Source organism: Hordeum vulgare, chromosome 6H, assembly GCF_904849725.1.
Source record: "Hordeum vulgare subsp. vulgare chromosome 6H, MorexV3_pseudomolecules_assembly, whole genome shotgun sequence".
NCBI lineage: Eukaryota > Viridiplantae > Streptophyta > Magnoliopsida > Poales > Poaceae > Hordeum > Hordeum vulgare.
In genome coordinates this window covers 99,185,660-99,206,649 of record NC_058523.1, presented here as the reverse complement: position 1 = coordinate 99,206,649, position 20,990 = coordinate 99,185,660, and positions in this window count along the sequence as shown.

Genomic DNA, 20,990 nt, shown 5'->3' with positions numbered 1-20,990 from the left:
CACAAACGAAGCACCTCAGGGGTATTTCAAAGATGCGTCTCTCCTGAAGAAGGATGTATGATCCTTAATGAGATTCACATGGGCGATTGTGGTCATCATGTTGGGTCCCAGTCCTTGGTTTCTAAGGCCTTCAGACATGGGTTCTATTGGCTGATGGCTCACGCAGACACAGAGGAGATCGTTCGCCAATGTGAGGGCTGCCAAAAATTTGGTCGCCAGATGCACGTGCCGGCTCAAGAATTGCGAATGATACCAATCACTTGGCCGTTTGCAGTCAGGGGGCTTGATATGGTTGGCCCTTTCAAGATGTCTTCCACTAAAAAGACTCACCTATTGGTGGCGGTTGACAAGTTTACCAAGTGGGTGGAGGCGGAACCTGTTAGCAGCTATGATGCTGATACGTCCGTCAAATTCCTGAAGAAACTGATTTTCAGATTCGGATATCCTCATAGTATCATTACTAACAATGGTACTAATCTATCCAAAGGTGCGATGCAAGAGTTTTGTTCAAGAGAGCATATCCGGCTTGATGTTTCCGTGGTTGCACATCCCCAGTCTAATGGGCAGGCAGAAAGGGCGAATCAGGAAATATTGCGGGGGATTAAGCCTGGGCTCATGGTACCTTTGGAACGTACTCCAGGTGTTGGGTGGAGGAGTTGCCATCAGTATTATGGAGCATCAGGACAACTCCAAATCGCTCCATAGGTTTTACTCCTTTCTTTCTGGTCTACGGAGTAGAAGCGGTGTTACCAAGTGACATCAAACACTATTCACCACGAGTCACTGCCTATGTGGAACAGGACAACGAGCTGTGGTGACAAGACTCGTTGGAAGCCTTAGAGGAGGAACGTGACTTGGCCGCATCACGACCGGCGATTTACCAACAAGACTTGCGACGTTACCACAGCCGCCGGGTCAAGAGCCGGACTTTCCGAGAAGGCGACTTGGTGCTCCGTTTGATTCAAGATCATACTGGTATGCACAAGTTATCACCTCCGTGGGAAGGACCGTTTGTCATCAGCAAGAATCTTCGAAACGGCTCATGTTACTTAGTGGATCTTCGGTCGGATCGGCCAACTACAGAGGTTGAGACAACTCGCCCCTGGAACACAGACCATCTGCGGTCTTACTACATTTAGAGCCATGCGCTCCTTCTTTTAACAGTTTTCAGAAAATTGTAATCCATGAATTATGAAAGTAATAAAGCCGGCACCCACCAATTTTGGGGTCCTTTGCCGTTTTAGCTTTTGAAAGCATGAGTCTATATTGTTCTATAAGTCGTCCAAACATGGACGCTATCAAAGTCAAAGAGCATAAGTCGCCATGCTGCACTTACTTCAAAATTGGGCCTTGATAAAGCCAAAGAGGACCAATGTTGCCACGTCGCACGGTTCAAACATAGGCGCCTTATGTGGTTTTGAGGATTAAGCCAGCTTACTTGGGGGCTACTAGTCCCCAAGTCGTTTCGCAGTAAGAGCGTATACACTTCTGTAATCCTATGCCCGACTTCTTCCTGAATCATAGGTCACTTGGGGGCTTCCACTCATTTAGTTTAGCCTGAATACCCTCTTGGCTAGCAAAAAATTACCGCATTAAAATGGTTATACTGGACTATGTGTTGAACAAGTCGCCACATGGACCTATGTACTCAAGGCGAGTAAATCCGTCATTTGGACCCTTAACTCGCCTTGGCTAAAACATAAAAGGTACCGGCCAGAGTCACACATGGGAAATAGAGAAACCATTGGTTCACTGAACCTGCTTCACGGAAGCTTGACTCGCGCCTGATCAGCCGGTTTAAAAGAACAAGGCATTTTGCAAAGGCCTTCTAAGGGTAACACTAGAGTTTTGCAAACTCGTCTTATCCTATCGTAGCTCACTAAGTCGATAAAATTTTATTTCTTGATGGCAAGACCACAAGGTTTCCTAATATCTTTGAGTCGGCCTTTGGTTATAACTCGCCCCGACTCATTTTTCTTAACCACTATTTGCCATAACTCGGGGGGCTGATCTATTTTTTGCCATAACTCGGGGGGCTGATTTACTTTTTGCCATAATCCAAGGGGCTGGTCTATTCTTTGCCATGCACTCACTGAGTGGGCTTATGTTTTTCCTGACACATAAGGTGAAGAATTTTTTGTCAAATTATGACACTCCCTGGTTCATCAAATTTACAGGCGATTCACGTATAGATTCAAGGAATAAAAGTGGTTCAGGAAAGCTCTCATGGCCAAAACGGGTGTCATCCCCGAGTAAAGAAAGGATGAGATTGTCTTTTTAAAGTCACACTCACACCTAGGGACGAATCAAGCCGCTTCCGAGTCACCTTGCCTTGAGCTCTCTCCGCCTTTGATTTGTAAGTCGCTAAGTTTCCAATTACACTTGGATAGGGCAACGAACTCATCTCCATCATCAATGAAGAGGGATAGGTCCATGTCAAGGTCAAAAGGATTCTTGGGTCGATGAGGAACCAATCTAGCAATTTCGTACAAGGGAGGCGTCACCTTCTTTTTCTTCTCGTCATATGCGGCTTGGTATTTATTCAAATCCAAGCTGGGTGCCAGTTGAGTCGCCAAGAAGCGGGATTCTATGATAACTCGGTGGTATTCTTACTCGGTGAACTCTCACCCGTCGTCCTTCAGCTCAGGGTAGCCAGCGGCTATTTCTTCTGGTTTGAGCTCCGGGGCATAGGCTAAACACCGACTCAGGGTGTTCAGGACTCCTTTCCGGGAGGCTAATCTTTTCAATTCCTCTATTTGAGGAGGCAATGTGGATAGATAGATAAGCATGTTCTTGATGGTTTTGACTGGCTCCTTGCAGCCCATCACCGCCTTAATCGTCAGCACGCCCCCGGTATATAGCTGCTCGGTGAAGGTATATATAGCCTTTAGCTTCAACATGCAGTCGTCTGGAAGATTGGCGGCTTGTGAACCTACAAAGGACACATCAGTATTTGATAGTTTTTGGGAGACCAGATTATTTCTTCAAAAGGGAAGGGTTAATGCTTACCAAAGATAGCGTCAGTCATGTTTGAAATGTGCTTTTTTAAGCTGGAAAGCTCTTGCTGGGCGGCTTCCAATTTTTCCTCAGCTTGCTCAGCACGCTTAAGGATGGCGGCTTGGTCAGCTTTCGCTTTCTTCTCCAGTTTTTGATGTTCAGCCATCATCCTCTCCAGCTCAGCCAGGATCAAGCGGTATTTCCTCTCCGACTCAGATTGTGGATCTTGTTGTTCAGCTAGATTTTTCCTTAAGTCAGCTAAAGCTGACTCAGTCCGGGTCACACACTCCTGTACATAAAATTGGGGAGACAAGTTTCAACATTATTGCAAGCAATACTCCTGACACTTGGGGGCTAATGTATGATTTTATTCAAAGTCATACCATATTCAAGACATGGCTCATCTTTCAAAAGATGACCCGACCCTTGGGTGCTACAGATAGAAGATTCTAACTATCTTCAAGACCCGACTCATCTTTCAAAGGATGACCCGGCCCTTGGGGGCTGCAGGTTGAAGATTTTAACTATATTCAAGACACGGCTCATCTTTCAAAATATGACCCGGCCCTTGGGGGCTACTGGTTGAAGATTTTAACTATATTCAAAGACCCGGCTCATCTTTCAAAGGATGACCCAGGCCTTGGGGACTGCAGGTTGAAGATTTTAACTATATTCAAGACCCGGCTCATCTTTCAAAAGATGACCCGGCCCTTGGGGGCTGTAGGTTGAAGATTTTAATTATATTTTAGACCCGGCTCATCTTTCAAAAGATGACCAGGCCCTTGGAAGGCTAATGGGGGGAAGAGAATACATAAGTAGACGTACCTCATGCTTAACCTTCATAACATGAATCAAGCTTTTGTTCATCTCATAACTCGTCTCTAGGTGACTTGCGAAGCGAGAGCAAAGTTGGTCAAATTCCAGATTCTCATAATGGGGGAGCTTGAATTTACTGGTGTCTTGATCAATGGAAGGACGAGCTTCCTCGGAGGTATGCTTGGATAGTACCGCAACTGGAGGAGTGGAGTAGCCAGTACCGATGACTATGACATCATCTGGATCTTCAGTCGCCTTGAGAGGGCTTCGCGGGTTAACCTTGTCAGTAGTTTCCTTCAAAATTACGGGAGAGTCATCCCGAACATCGGAAATATCGTCCAAAGGAATATGATGAGCCGCCGCTTGCTCCTCATCAATCTCTAGGACACAGGCGCTCGTGCCTAAGGCTTCAGTTGTTTTAGGAGCAGAAGATAAGTCGCCAATTTTCCTTCTCTTTGCTCGTGCTCCGAGACAAAGGCACCAAGATTAAAATCACACATCATTATTTACAAGAAATTGGGATTAACAAAGGGACTCAAACTTGCAGACGAACCATTGGAGGGAGAGCTGACATTGCTGAGTCGCCAGATGTAGGAGAGAAGTCTGGTAGAATAAAAGCTTAAAAGTTAAGGAAGTTGAGAATCATATTTTACACAAGGAAGGGTATGGTAAAACAAAAGTGTACCTCGCTGGTGCGCTTCCGACCGGTTGTCTTCTCAGGCAGTCCGGAGATTAAGTCGCCAGAGTGACTACGGGTTTTGCACTTGGGGGTATATCTTTCTTTCTTCAAAAGGAAATCAGGCTCCATATAAGCATATGGGTCAGACATGGGCACTTTCCCACAGATCCGTCTAGCTGGTCTAGGAGAAGGGGAAGGTGAGTCGGAAGAAATAGAAATTACCCCGACCGCATCATCTTGGCTCTCATTTTCCTCGCCCTACACATAAAGACGCATGGCATAAGCATGAGTCGGAATACACAAGTAATGAGTGAGGGGGAAGTTTTACCTCTGACTGCTCTTTGTCAGCTCGAGACTCGCCGACAAGAAATGATTCTTTGATGGCGGCTTTACCTTTGCTTGTTTTATTCTTCTTCTTTGGTGGCGGCTTGGTGTTCTTCTGGGCGGTCACTTTGGGGCCCCTTCGCCAAAATGGATCACTTTTCTGATGAATAGAAGTGAATTTCAAACCAAGAGCATTGGTAAGTCTTATGGATCACTTTTCTGATGAATAGAAGTGAATTTCAAACAAAAGGCGGCTTGGATCACTACTCACGGCACCGGATTGGAGCGGCAGAAGGCCTTGAGCCCATCTTGGCACATTCTTCCAAAGGCTCACCGGTTAGCTACTTGATGATTCCAACAATGTCACTCTCTGATAGTCTTATGTCGTGGAAGCATTGAGGATGGTTTACTGTACCATCATATTCATACATTAACCTGTCTTGGTGACTCAAAGGAAGAATATTCCACTCCACCCAGCAGCGGAATAGATCAATCTCGATGAGCCCGTTGTTGGTCAAAGACCGTAACTCGGAGAAAATGGGGATAAATTCCGACTCTTCCTCTTCTGTGAGTTTCTTGGGCAGTTTGAAGTCCATGGGCAGGCGATCTTCTCTGAAACCCGGGAGTGGGTTTTCGCTAGGTGGAGACGTGTCTCGGTAATAAAACCATGACTCGGCCCAGCCCTTGGGATGGCTGGGCACAAGGACTGATGGAAATCCACGCTCGCGACATCTTTGAATGTTGACTCCTCCAAGTTCATGGTTGGGACCGTTGGTAAACTCAGTCTCGCGATTCAAATGGAAGAAGTTCCAAAATAAAGGAACCGTGGGCTCTGTCTGCAAGTATACCTTACAGAAGTCCTGGAACTGGAAAAGGTTGCTTATGGAGTTGGGTCCCAGGTCTTCAGGATGGACGTTAAGGAAATGCAAGACGTCTCGAAAAAACTTTGACCCGGGCGGTTTAAAACCATGTTCAAGGTAGTCGGTAAAGATGACTACTTCTCCTGCAGCGGGATTGGGAATCAACTCGCCCGAGGCGGTTCTCCAACCAATGGTTTCCGTGTTGTCAAGAAGACCCGCCTTAACAAACTTCTCGAGAGTAGCGTCATCGATTTTTGTTGATAACCAATTGCACTTTGAAATAGACATGACTACAAAAGAGAGGGGAACAAGGCGATTCAGTAAAAACTATGAAGTGTTCCAACTCGCTAGTGTGGGTCTACAGTATGTTCAAGAAGGATTTGGTGACTCGCCAATGGGTGAAATACATCATAACTCGCTACTCGGGCGGTTCATGGAAGTATCTTTGAAATATTGTAACTCGCTCTTCAATTGGAAAGGAAGGGGGCATAGCTATGGTGATAAATTTAAGTCGCTACGGAAGCGGGAGCTAAATGGCGACTCTCAAGGGTCCTTTTTCTCCTCAGGGATATTCTCGGGAGACGAACACACATATTTCTAAAAACAAGCAGTAAACTATGGATCTACGAGTGGATCAAAATAAAGGAATAATGCTCGAAAAATGATGAAAGGCTATGAACATAAGGCAGCGATAGTATTGGATCCACAACGTGAAGGCTTAAGATAACGAAAGGACGCAATAAAGTGGCCATGGTTTGCCACTGCCTGAATCTACTACGAAGATATAAAGCGGATCTGAAGCAGGAAGGGACGTTTGTCGCATCATGGAGCTAGCTCGCGGGAACAATGGCCATGACATTTTCGGCTTAATCCTAATAAGGTAATGTGTGTACCTCAGGAATGGAGACCGGTGGCGGGGACAAAAGCGGAGAACTTCGCGCTTCTTGTTGACCTGAAGGCGCCCGGAAGACCACGGTCAACGGAGGAGCTTCAGGAGCCAGTGATGATGCCGGGGTGCTGGCGCAGGAAGAGGAAGAGCGCGAAGAAGACGAGGGAATAGATGGAGGTAGGTGACGGAGCTTCCCCCCATTTCTCCTGTGGTTATTTAAAGGGTTGGAACGGGAATCGAGCCTGTCAAGGCGGAGATGGAGGCGACAAGTCAGAATCTGCGATAATGGCGCCTAGGTTTTCGGGATAAGTGAATATGGAGCAAAAGATCCGTTGGGTGGTTGCGGTATTAAAAAAACCCGGAATTAAGGGGATAAGGTGATGTCATCAAAGATTACACGGCGGGTCAAATAAAGTTACAACGAGTGGCGACTTACCGTTCGTCGAAAGATAGAGATGGTAAGAGTCGCCTCAAATTGGTGAAGGTTTATTGGCATGAATGAATTCAAGACAATCTCAGGCCTAATGTTGGGGATATTACCTGCGGATAACCAGCCCTTAGTGGGCCGGGTCATCAAAGGGGCGAATTACCTTTAGAAGCGTGTCTCGTGGCCCAGAAGCTGGATGGCAGTTCGAGAGGTCGTGCAGATGGTAGATTACAAATGGAGTTCCCAATCGTGGAGAGCACTGCGACTCAGAGATAGGGAAAGCTACAAGGAGTAGCATGGCAGGACTTTTGTAAACGCTAGGGCCTCGACCTGTATATAAAGGCGAGTCCCGAGGAAAGGTCAGGTGAGAGAGAGAGTGAATCGAGAGCTGGGTCAGGCGAGTTACGCCCTCCTTGTAATCGAAAACCACCACTAATCCACACAAAGCAGGATGTAGGCTTTTACCTCCTCACGAGGGGCCGAACTTGGGTAAATTTGAGTCTCGCTTTCGCTCACCCCCTTCGAGTCGCCACCAAGGTGCGATGGCTCCATCTTTAAGTCCTTTCACAAGGACATCTGCCATGAAAAAACCACGACAGTGGATATGGACTACTTGGAAACATATCTTGTTAATAGATAACTTTAATGGCTACTCACAAAAGTATCAAGATAAGTGTGAGTATCATGCATGGCATTCTCATAGGGAGACGAGAAAGGATCCATGATAGTGTATTGTTGTGGAGATAGGGGACTCGTGTACGACTTCTCAAAACTTGTTCAAAAATACTTCTAGTCGTAGTACATATTAGCCAAGAGTCAAAGCTGGCTTGGTGCATGAAACCCCACAACCCGCTTGTTGATACTTGTGCATGAGTAGATATATTTGATTTAAAGTCTTGTTGAGTACTTTCGTACTCATGTGTGCTTAATAACTGTTGTACAAGATATCCATGAACCATCTGGTGGGTTCTACCTAGATTTCGATGATGACGAGTTGTTGGTGTCCAAACTATGACCTGGCCCATTCGAAAGGGATCTGTAGATAGTCAAGCTTATGCCTTTTCCTTTCATCTGCCTGTACTCGGCGAGCTTTAATGCTTCCACATGGCTTGTATGACTTTGTGTGTATGACTTGAGTGTCGGGTCATGTGACCCCTACCTGTATGAACTTATTATGCAAGGCTCTTCTGAGCCTTCTAAATAAATTTTGTGATTTTGTATGGTTATGTTGTGATGCCATTGTTGTATCTATGCATATTGGGTACGTCATCCGTACGTGTGATGTGTTGCGATATGTATGGGGTTCAACACCTAGTTGTGCGCCTTTAGTAGTACCCTTTTTCAAAGAAATTCCCCTTTGTGATTCCACTAAGCCCTGGTAGCTTGCTAGTGCTCCGGACACATTGGTAGACCGACATGTATCCTTCTTTTTGTTGTCTGTCCCCTCGGGGAAATGTCTCGCACTGTAATGGAGTCCTTGTAGCTTGCTACGACTCGTCTACACACGCTGATGACCCACACTTGCTTTGCTCGGTTATGTATGCCTGTCTTTGTATGGATGTGCCACTTGGGTTTATAACTAGTTATATCGACCCCGGTTCTTGACATTGGAATGCTAGCAACACATTTGCATACGTGAGTCACAAGACGCAAACGGTCCCGGCCAAGGTAAAGTGCCGGCCGTGGGGTTAACCGTGCGTGAGACCACAAAGTGATGCGATGTGTTACGCGCTGGATTCCTATGGCTTAGGATCGGGGTCCCAACAAGCTTCCGTCCCCGACAACTGAGCATCTAGGTCGCCCCATAACCCCGTCGCGTCCCCTTCCTTCCCTGGTTCTCGTTCTGATCCCCATGCAATCTCCCTCTCGCGGTTTTGTAGGAGCAGCAACGACCGCCATGGACGTTGCGATAGAGCTCGCTTGCCGCCGCACGAGGAAGTCGCTCGCCTCGGATCCTGTCAGATCCGGACCACCTCGCCTTCATCCGCCCCACCCAGCCCAGCCCGGTGCCAACTTGCCTCGGCCCGACCTCATCCCCAGCAAGTCGCATTGCTTCCCCAGCATGCCTCATTCCTAGCTGACAACTGAGCAGGCTCGGTTCCGTTTTGCAGTTTCGTCATTTAAGAGCTATGGTATGCTTCATCTAGCGAAGAATGCATCGTTTTATCACAATTCCATCGTAGCTCAACTCGTTAACCATTGACTGGTGCCGCTCGGTTCCATCCAGAGGTCTCTCGTTCGAATCTCACGCACTCTGATTTTGTTTTGTTAATTTGTGTGTTTATCTTCGCTCGTTATTCAGTTTCATCTACAGTAGAAATCCTTTTGTTACCAATGTTCTAGCGCAGCTCACTGGTCACCTTTCCATGCTTGAAGCCAAGACGTGCTAGGTTCGACTCCGAGACGCCCACTTGGGCCTCATTCAATCCTGGGCCGCTGAACTATAATGCTTCTAGCCCAAGCATATTTTTTCTCTTCTCTCTTTTTATGAATTGATCATTAAAAAAACTACAATTTTCAAATGCCAATATCTAAATAACCGTCCATCGGTTTAAAATGAATTCCATATGAAAAATGCTTAGAATTTTGGGTAGTTTCACAATATCCAACTTTTGCACATGCTAAAAATGTTTAACTTTTTGTTTCCCTTTAATTTGCAGAGATGCCATGCTAAACCATTTTAATTCATAGATAAATAACCGTAGCTCCGAATTAAATAAATGATTTATGCAACTTGACAAGAAAAATGTGTAGAACAACATGGTGGCATTTATTTTATTGTTTGACAAATCAAAAATTGTTGTATAGGCAGGACAGTACCGAAACCTTAATTTGCATATGGGGACTTTCCGAAATTGTTATACATTATTCCGGCATCATTTAAACTTTCCTATATTTTCATATAGTTTCTTAATAACTTTTGCATACATGATTTAACATGCTTGTGGCTGTATTTGCATACATTTTGCATTCATGCATATTATCTTGTGATGATCATATCTTTTGGACCGTAGCTTCATTTGCAATGATCTATATATGTAAATCGACTAGAATGATGTGTAGAATCACATGGTCCACTTTATTTTTTGGTTTAGTAAATATAAAATATGACTAGTTCAGAACTGGACCACTTTCGAAATTAACATATGGGATTCTTTTGATATGTTATATGTTGCTTCCGACATCATTTAAAATTCCTAGATAGTGTAGTTTATTTATAATTCACCTCTTGCCATGTGTAACAACTTTTAATATTATCATGTACCTAAATGGGAGTGGACTAAGTAATTTAAATGTGGAGTTTCGTCTATATGCAACTTGTTGCATGTTGAGCTTCACTTAATGTGTAGTATTTGTTTGTTGTGACTTGCCATGCTGTGCCTTGCATAAGTAATCCGGACTTGCATCATATGTGTTGTGCAACTTGTCATGAATATGTGTGGTGTTATTGTGTGTTGATTGTTGTTCCGGATTGGTTCTTCTCAATAGTGTTCCGATCCGTTTCAGAGTGTGAGGATTTGTTCAACTACGCCCGTTTGTCTACTTCATGGATTCGTTCTTCTTCCAAATGGGATCACACGCAAGATGATCATTTCTCTAGATACCATTACTATCATCGCCATGCTAGTTGTCTCATTTCTTCCGCTATGTCTTGCTGCCTACCACCTGTTATGTTCAGCCTCCCAACATCGGCATGAATAGCCTCTAACCATCCATCAACCTAGAAAACCCTTGTTTGGGTATGTGTAACAGCCCAGATGTTTTCTTTCCCCTTTTGGCATTCTTTCCCAATTGTGGCAACCTTGTTGAACCTATGTTATGGAGGTGATTGTCATTTTATGTGGTTATAATTTCATGTGCTTCTCATACATCATGCATATCATCTTGTACTTGTGGTGGTGACTTCCCTTATGATAATGCGAGTGATGTGTGGTTGTGATCTTGTGCATGTGAGTGGGTGCAACAAAGCCCCCGTTTAAACCTTTGTTGCACCATATTTCAAAAACTCTCTCTATTCATATTGGTGGCTTGTGTTTTCTTTCAACTTGCTTAATAATCCTATAAAAATGTTCCATTTTTCCTCTCAATTATTGTGTGTGGTCTAGTGAGGTTGCTTATTTTTTCCCATGCGTGTCAATTGTTGTTATTATAAAACAACCTAGTTTATTATTTTTGGGTATATATTTTGTTGCCTAGGAAAATAGTCAAACCTATTTATAAAAATAGATCATATACTTTTGTTTGCTTAGTATTTATTTTAAGTTCCAAAACCACTTTTATTTTTGTGTGGTATTCTTGAGTGGGCTGGTTTATTAATAAAGATAGAAAGTGTGTTTGGATTTAAGAGAGACTCAGGGATGGGCCGGCTCTCTCCTTCCCTCCTAGGCCCATCTCCCTCAGCCGCCAGAGAGGCCCGTGATGCGTCCCTCTTCTTCCACCTCGTGACGTCACCCTGTACAACGCCACCACATCCGCTGAATTTTTTCCTCCTCGATCCAACGGCTCCAAGCGCTTTCCCCGAGGCCTATAAGTGGAACCCATCCCGCCTCGCAGCCCTAGCCTATCCAGTTCCCCTCCTCTCTCCCTCTTGCGCTGCCAGAGAAAACAAGATCGCCCCCTCGCCATGGTGAGCTTCGTTTCGAGCTCGACGTCACCGTAGCCTCTTCCTCGCCTCCTTCCTGAAGCTGCCAGGAGCAAGAGGACCCAGGTGGGGTCCCATTTTTGCAGAGATCAGGACCGAAGCCTTCTTCCCTGACGTCCACGACGGCCGCTTCCTCCTCATCTTCGGCGGGTTTCTTCAGCGTCACTGATGACCCACAAGTATAGGGGATCAATCGTAGTCCTTTCGATAAGTAAGAGTGTCGAACCCAACGAGGAGCGGAAGGATCTGACAAGTGGTTTTCAGCAAGGTAAAATCTACAGGGACTGAAATTGTCGGTAAGAAGTGATTGTATGGTGAGATGATTCGTAGCAAGCAACAAGTAACAAAAGTAGCAACAGTGCAGCAAAGTGGCCCAATCCCTTTTGTAGGAAGGGACAAGCCTGGACAAAGTCTTATAGGAGGAAAAACGCTCCCCAGGACACACGGGAATTTCTGTCATGCTAGTTTTCATCACGTTCATATGATTCACGTTCGTTACTTTGATAGTTTGATATGTGGGTGGACCGGCGCTTGGGTACTGCCCTTACTTGGACAAGCATCCCACTTATGATTAACCCCTCTCGCAAGCATCCGCAACTACGAAAGGAGAATTAATACAAAGTCTAACCATACATTAAACTAGTGGATCCAAATCAGCCCCTTGCGAAGCAACGCATAAACTAGGGTTTAAGCTTCTGTCACTCTAGCAACCCATCATCTACTTACTACTTCCCAATGCCTTCCTCTAGGCCCAAATAATGGTGAAGTGTTATGTAGTCGACGTTCACATAACACCACTAGAGGAAAAACAACATACAACACATCAAAATATCGAACGATTACCAAATTCACATGACTACTATTAGCTTGACTTATCCCATCTCCTCAGGAACAAAAGTAACTACTCACAAAGCATAATCATATTCACGACCAGAGAGGTAATGAGTAGCATCAAGGATCTGAACATAAACTCTTCCACCAAGTAATCTAACTAGGATCAACTACAAAGAATAATCAACACTACTGGCAACCTTACAAGTACCAATCGGAGTCGTGAGACGGAGATTGGTTACAAGTGATGAACTGGGGTTTGGAGATGAGATGGTGCTGATGAAGATGTTGATGGTGAAGAGTCCCCTCCGATGAGAGGAGTGTTGGTGATGATGATGGCGACGATTTCCCCCTCCGGGAGGGAAGTTTCCCCAGCAGTATCGTCCTGCCGGAGCTCTAGATTGGTTCTGCCCTAATTTCCGCCTCGTGGCGGCGGTGAAACCACAAAAAAGCTCCTCCTTGATTTTTTCCTGGACAAAACCCTTCATATATAAAAAGAGGGGGGCACGTGGTCCAGCAGGCTGCCCACAAGCCCTCATGGCGCGGCCTGGGGGGTGGCCGCGCCGTGCAGGCTTGTGGCCAACCGCCGGCGCCCCTCTTACGCTTCTTCGACCCAGTATTTTTTATAAATCCGGAAAAAAATCCTTGTTGATTTTTACGGCATTTGGAGTTGCGCAGAATAGGTATCTCAAACTTGCTCCACTTTCAGGCCAGAATTGCAGCTGCCGGCATTCTCCCTCTTCATGTAAACCTTGCAAAATAAGAGAGAAAAGGAATAAGAATTGTACCGTGAATTGAAATAACAGCCCAAGAAGCGATAAATATCAACATGAAAACATGATACAAAATGGAGATATGAACATGCATGCATCATGATCATGATCAGAACAACAACATCAACATATAATCTCTCATGCTAAAGTGATAGTTCCTTCACAAAGTAAAGCATGGATCAAGAACCTTACCGAGAAGTTACAACCAATAGCCTTTAGTCATTGAAGCAATTGCAATTTATCACAACATCATAAAGAGTCAAATCAGAGCTTGTAAAGAAAATCCACATACTCAATCATTCTTTCGTTCTCTACAATTGCTACAACTCACGTGGTACTCATGAGATGAAAGTTTCAGCTGGACCAAGAGAAAGGTAGGGGCTTATAGTTTTGCCTCCCAACTGCTTACCTCAAGGGTAATGTCAACAATAATAATTCATGAATACTTACTTCCAAGTTGACATATGAATATAGATCTTTCCAAAGCATATGACGTTAGCCAAGATAAAGGCGAAATAAGGAATTGGTGAAGATCACCATGACTCTTTCAAGGGCAAAAAGTAAAGGTACAAGATAGGCCCTTCGCAGAGGGAAGCAGAGGTTGTCATGCACTTTTGAGGTTTGGATGCGTGTCCTCTTAGTGCGGAGGAACGTCACTTTATATTGCCTCCTGTGATAAAGAACTTTATTATGCAGTTTGTCGCTTTTATGTCTTCCTCATCACAGGTTCGTACAAAGCTTATTTTCCACACACTAATAGATCATACATATTAGAGAGCAATTTTTATTGCTTGCACCGATGACAACTTACTTGAGGGATCTTATTCAATCCATAGGTAGGTATGGTGGACTCTCATGGCAAAACTGGGTTGAAGGTTTATGGATGCACAAGTTGTATCTCTACTTAGTGCGGGAGGTTTGGCTAATGTGAGGTGGAAGCAATCGTCACATGCTAAGGGATCTCTAATCATATAACATTGTTCGGAGCCAAGCAAACACAATTAATTATGTTGTCTTCCTTGTCCAACATCTACTTCTAGGCATGCAATAGTTTAGTGAGTGTTCGCAATCATAGATGGCGTTAGAGATGATATATTTATATGTGAACCTCTCCTTCTTTATCACTTTCTATTAATTGCAACAATGACCAAGGTCTACGTTTGCCTACCCTCAACAAGTTTCAATCCTGATTCTTTTTATTTGTGAAGCCATCACTTCCCATAAGATCATTACATGATCTTTCATGCTTTTGTTCTATTCTCACTCTTTTGATCATGGCAAGAGGCAAATCCCTTCAACTAAGACACTCTTTATTATATGGCTCACGAGCTCGAATACATCAGGGGTGACACAAAGCAAAACTCAAGACTGAAACACTAAGACTTTTAATCTACTAGAGAAAGAAAAAACTAAAAAAGGAAAACTAAAACAAAGGTAAAGGCAAAAGATGTGATGGTGATACGATACCGGGGAAACTCCCCCAAGCTTGGCACAAGCCAAGGGGATTCCCATACCCATGCAAAGTTGTCTTCCTTTGGTGGTGATGGTGGTGGAGTTGTTGCAATCTTTGACTCAAAGAGGGCCATTAATCTTTGATTTATACCTTGGAGATTTGCCATATGTTTTTCCAGCAAAACAACTTCACGAGTGAGACAAGTATTGCGAGCACGAGTTGTTTCACAAAACCTCAAGAGTTCAATAAAGGATGGAGATAGTAGGTGGAGGTAGGGTTGGAGGAAATCCACTTTTTCAACTTATTCCTTGTTGATCACAGATTGCACTTCATCCCATGCCTGATTCTTCTCCTTAGCTTTGCCCTTGGTTACTTTAGGTAGCCCTTCCTTAGCCTCCATGACCTCCATCCTTTTCAAATCAGCATGTACATCTCCATAAACTTGAGGGAGATTGTTCTCCTCAACAGATTCCTGAGACGACATCTTGCTCTAAATCTACGGCAGAAAACAGGCTCGAAACGAAAAACAGAAGAAATATGCGTGATGCAGGGGTCAGACCAAACGGGAGTATATATAATGATTTTTTCCAGACCATAAGGAGTACCCTGCACGAAAACGGAGTCCGGGAGGCGCACGAGGTGGCTACAAGACCTCACGGCGCGGCCTGGGGGTGGGCCTGTGCCGTGCAGGCTTGTCGCCTCCTTGCGCACTTTCCGAACTACTTCCAATTTTTGTATTTTTTTCAAATATTCCAAAACGGAGAAAATTTCCTACTGGAAAAGTTTTGGACTCTGTTTTCTTACCGAATCACATACCTCTTCGTTTTCGGAGTCTGAAACAAGCTGATAAATATCCCTTAGGTATTCTTTCGAAGTTATGGTATTGATAATATTGCTTTCAACATTTATGGGAGTACCTGAGATATAATGCTTGATTCTCTGCCCATTTACAACTCTCGGACAATTACCTTCCGTGTTGTTGATCTTGATACCACCGGAATGATGTACTTCCTCAACAACACAGGGACCTTCCCATTTAGACAGAAGCTTGCCTCACTACTGGAAATCAGTTTTTTGCCGTCTGCCAAATCTTTGCCGTCTACTAGCTGATGGCAAAGAGTGTCTTTGCCGTCAGCTCCCAGAAAGCAGATGGCAAAGAACAGGCTGATGGCAAAGAAGGTCTATGCCAACAGTCAATTCTTTGCCGTCTGCCGCAGACGGCAAAGAAGGGGACAGCAGACGGCAAAGAAGCTCATCTGGCCGGGGAAACCTTAGGTCAAACTACGCCCTTCTTTGCTGTCTGCTGGCTGGCGGCAAAGATGCTAGAGGCAGACGGCAAAGAGTATAGACCCCTTTGCCGTCCGCCAGCAGATGGCAAAGGTCCTGAATCTACTAATGGCTGTCCCGCCCCCACCCCGGCCCTCTCCCTCTCTCTCAAATGGCCACACTCTCTCTCTCCTCCCCCGACGCCCAACGCCGCCACCACCATCGCCCGGCCACCCCGGCGCCGCCCCGGTGCCGCACAACCCCCCGGCGCCCCTGGTGCCGCCCCCGCAGCCCCACCACCGACGCCCCTGGTGCCGCCCCCGCAGCCCTACCGTCTGCGCCGCCGGCCCAGGCACTACCCGCAGGCCCCGGCGCAGCCCCCGCAGCCCCAACACTGCCGGTAAGCCCCCACACCCCACCCCCTTGTTATTTAGTTTTTTGGAGGAAGAAGAAGAAGAGGAGGAGGAGGATAAGAGGAGAAGAAGAAGAGGAGTAGGAGGAGGAGCAGTAGGAGGAGAAAAAGAAGAAGAAGAAGAGGAGGAGAAAAAAAATAAGAAGGAGAAGAAGAAGAAGAAGAAGAAGAAGAGAATAAAAAAAATAAGAAGGAGAAGAAGTAAAGAAGAAGAGAAGAAAATGAGAAGAAGAGAATAAGAAAAAAATAAGAAGGAGAAGAAGGGAAAAAAGAAGAAGTAGAAGAAGAGGATAAAGAAAAATAGAAATAGAAATAAGAGGAAGAGGAAGAAGAAGAGGAGAAGAGGAGGAGGAGGACGAGGAGAAGAAGAAGAAGAAGAGGAGAAGAGGAGAAGAAAGAGGAAAAATGAAAAGAAGAAGAAGAGAAGAAGAAGGAGAAGGAGGAGGAAGAGAAGGAGCCCTCCTTCTTCTCCTTCTTCTCCGTCTTCTCTCCTCCTTATCTTTTAGCTTGTTTAGCTAATTATCCTTCAAAATGACATAATAAGCTAAAAACCTTGCTTAGCTCATGAATATTATATTCTTAGCTTGTTTTCCTAAACAATGACATAATTAGACATAATTAGAATATTTGTGTTGATCGGGTGGATTTACATGTGATAGTTGTCTCGCCGCTGTGAGGTCTGCTGTGCGAAGACCTCCCCATGCGTTGTACGATCTCCGCCCCTGCATTCGTGGGTCAGTACAAATTTCATCTCCTCCTCTCCCCTTCATTTATTGTGGCTCGGTTTCCGGATGAAACTTTCTAGATTTAGGTAATTAAATTAACTATTCGACAACCCGTGCAACTGCACGGGCTAGTATAAAAATAATATTACAATATTATAACTTCAAAATATAGTACTGTCCCCATTGTTCTTCAATAGTAAATCGTTTTGACATGCATGGTAGGTCAGAAAATAATATATTTATAAATGGAAATAGTTATATATAGTGGCACTCAAAATATGACTAATAAATGCGCAATATTTACCTTATTTGATTGACCTTGCTCCTACAGCATGTAAGGACCTTCAGAATCTTCATGCTATTTCCCACCTAGTGCGTATCACAAATAATGTAAGCTAATATAATAATTTTATTATTTTAGGAAAAACCTCGTGTACTTCGCTTTTGATTCTTTGTTAGCATGAATAGTACAGTTTCTTAGCATGGCAAGTGGAAATATTATTTATCAAGATTGAAAACAAATGCTTATGTTAACAATATTATTGATCATGCGAGATGATAGAATACCAACCTTACGTGCTTAATGTTGCTCAAAATTGTCTAGGGACCTTGAGACTTCTACTATTTCCCATGGAGTATAGGTGCCAACAAAAACTATTTATATTTTCAAAAACATCATGATGGAAACATGTTCGCACCATAAGATTGCTGGTACGTGAGGATTTAGAAAATAGAGAAACATTTGAAGGATATGTAAAATACCTTAGATATTAATATTTCAGGTTTTTGTAAATTTGAATTTCCAACTTTTACAATTATGAGAGTACTCGCTTTACCGAAATTTTACACAACAAACAGCGATGGCAATCAAATATATTGTCCTTATGCACATGCGTTTAAATGAAATATTAGTTAAACAATGAAAATAAAGAAATCAAATCATGCCTAGAAGCTCCATTTCTAGTACAAAGATAATTCGATGATCAACATATGAAAATAGACATACTTAAGCTATAAATGTAACAAATATACTAAGATACTTCAGTGTTTATTACTACCTTTAGAAGTGCATATATGCGTTAACTTGAAAGTTAACGGTTTTATTATAAATCCATTGAACTTAAGATAAACAAAAGAGGAGTATATGATTCCGTGTATGTGGAAGATTGCTTCTGTAGAGGGTTCCATTTGTTAGCACAAAAATTATAAGATACACGAATTTTTTTGACACCATATTGATATGATGTTCTATATTGGCCTTAATATGAAGAAAAAAAGGGTGAAAGATGAACAATGTAGGGGTTGCTAGGCTCTCTATAGAAATTTGTTCCAACTTTAAACTTAATTAGCTGGTTTGAGATAGAGGAAATAAAACATATGAGAATCATCCAATTGCGTGGAAAAAACAATATCATGCACGTGGTTGTCATGTTGCATGTGTGCATGCTCGGGTTATGCTAATCCAGGTCACTTAAGCTAGCCGGCAGCTCCTAGTTTTACCACGTACATGTTTTTGCTCATGGAATAATCGATCCACGTACTTGCATAGGTAGAACGTGTGCCTCGCTGAATACTTACGTTTCTCTGTAACGTCGATCAACATGAATAAATCAAGTCAATACCTACCTGTGACCTGAACATAGCCGGAAACAGCTCAACGATTCACGCGTTGCAAGATTGGGTTTGAGGGACGAAATAAAATAGATTGGAACACTCTGCAATGTTGACTGACTCGGGAGAAATGAAGCCAATAACTACTCACCCGCTCGAGCAGAGAATAATTATGAGTGCTGAGTGAAATTGCACGCACCAACAGTGAGGAAACCGACGCCTTGATCTACATTAAAAAGTTGGTTCCACATCCAATAGAAAAGATACAGTTAGCTGAAAATAGAGAAAACAAGTTGAAAAAATATAAATGTGAGAGACGAACCAGATTTGGATGAGGAAGTGAATTTTGAACGATAAGTCTTGTGAGCACACTGGATCCAACAGCCAACCTTCTTGATTTAATTAGAGTTTGCTGGATGTACATGCCCCAACTTGGTTGCCTCACTTTTTGATGGACAGATGGGCATGTTTTCTACATTGAGGAAGTTTGCTAGACGGTGGCAAAGGAGATTTCATTGGGTAAGTTTGCTAGATGAATGATTTTTCAATGGTGAGAGAAAGGAGCGATGCAACTTGTAGATAGACGGCGAGTTTGAAACGGTGTTGGCTTCTTTTTTTTTTCATCCCACTATTCCACCGGGGGCCCTATCAGCCGAGCCGCTCATTATTTCTGATTTTTTTTATAAGTGCAGTCTTGTTTAACAGTTTAACGTGTGACTCTACCAAATATTATTTTGGTTGAACAGTTCAACGTGGAGCCGCAAGTTATTTCTGCTATTTTGGAGTCTTGTTTCTTTACGAACAGTTTAACTTGGGGTGGGGCAATTTTTTTGGTTGAACTGTTCAACATCGAGATAGATTATTCTTACAACGTAGGGGTGGGCCAATTTTTTTGGTTGAATTGTTCAACATCGAGATAGATTATTCTTATTTAATTTGTTGACCAAATTAAGTTTTTTTCGGGAGGATTACATGGGTTAATCTACAACGTTATAACTCGGACCACCAGATAAACGGTTCATAATTTCTGATTAACGTGGGAAATACTTGGGAGTCTTTAATTAGTATAAGTATAATTTATCAGTATGCGTCTCCCGTTCGAAAGGGCGACATCTATAAATATGCATGTTTTTGCATATTTATAACCGACATCCTTTCGAATTGTCCAACATTATCAATGGACAGCCCGAGTATGTGTATATTGGGTTCGTTTTCCCGTATGCTGTGCTCTGGATCCGATGCGGAATTTTGTCAGTGCCTCCCTGTTGTTCTCCAGACGCACATCCTCTGTGTTTATTGCGGAGACGTGTATCAGGAGAACAGCGGGGAGGTGCTGCCAAAATTTTGCGTTGGATCCAGAGCAGAGCATGGGAAAACGAACCCAATCTACACATATTCGGGTGGGATTAGGACTTATCTTTACCTATTAGCGTGTAGGTTGCCTGGACGTAATAAAAATGACGAACCTGATTAACCGATGAATATAAATGCTAAATTATATATAAATATATTTCTTCTATCTTTAGTAGCTAGGCAAGATGAGTGATCGTGCGTGGATGTATACCGGTCACCCTAGTCAGAAAGAGATGACGAAAGAATGGTTTGTAAAAACAAAGGAATTTGTGAAAGCCGCATTCGCAAATGGCCAGGAAAGAAACTATTGCCCCTGTCCTCGATGTGACAACTATAAAAAGACGACAGAGGCTGTAATGATTAAACACCTACAGAGGAGGGGTTTTAAGCCTAATTATACGGTGTGGACATTTCATGGTGAGTCTATACAACGCACAAGAGCTGAGGTGGTCCGTCGTCGCACGGACGAGCATGGTACCGGGATTGAAGACATGGTGTAAGACTTTGATGATGCTCGGGATTCGGAAGATGAGATGGAGGAATCTGCAAAGGCCTTTTAGGAAATGTTGGAGTCTTCAAAACGTCCTCTCCATTAGCACACTGAGCTCTGTCAGCTGGATGCAATTGCACAAGTAATGGCTCTAAAGGCTCAGTTCAACTTGGGAAGAGAATGCTACGGCGCGATGATGACACTATTTGGATGCTTCCTACCCAAAGGCCATGTTATGCCTGCAAACCTGTACCAGTCGGACAAAATACTTCGTGTACTTAAGATGCCCTATGAGAAGATAGATGCATCTGAGAAAGGATGTGTCTTATTTAGGAAGGAGTATGCACACTTGGACTATTGTCCCAATTGCGACTCTTGTAGGTATCTTGTGGTAGACAACGGTATGGGTAAGAAGAGGCAGACCAAAATCGCAGTTAGTGTT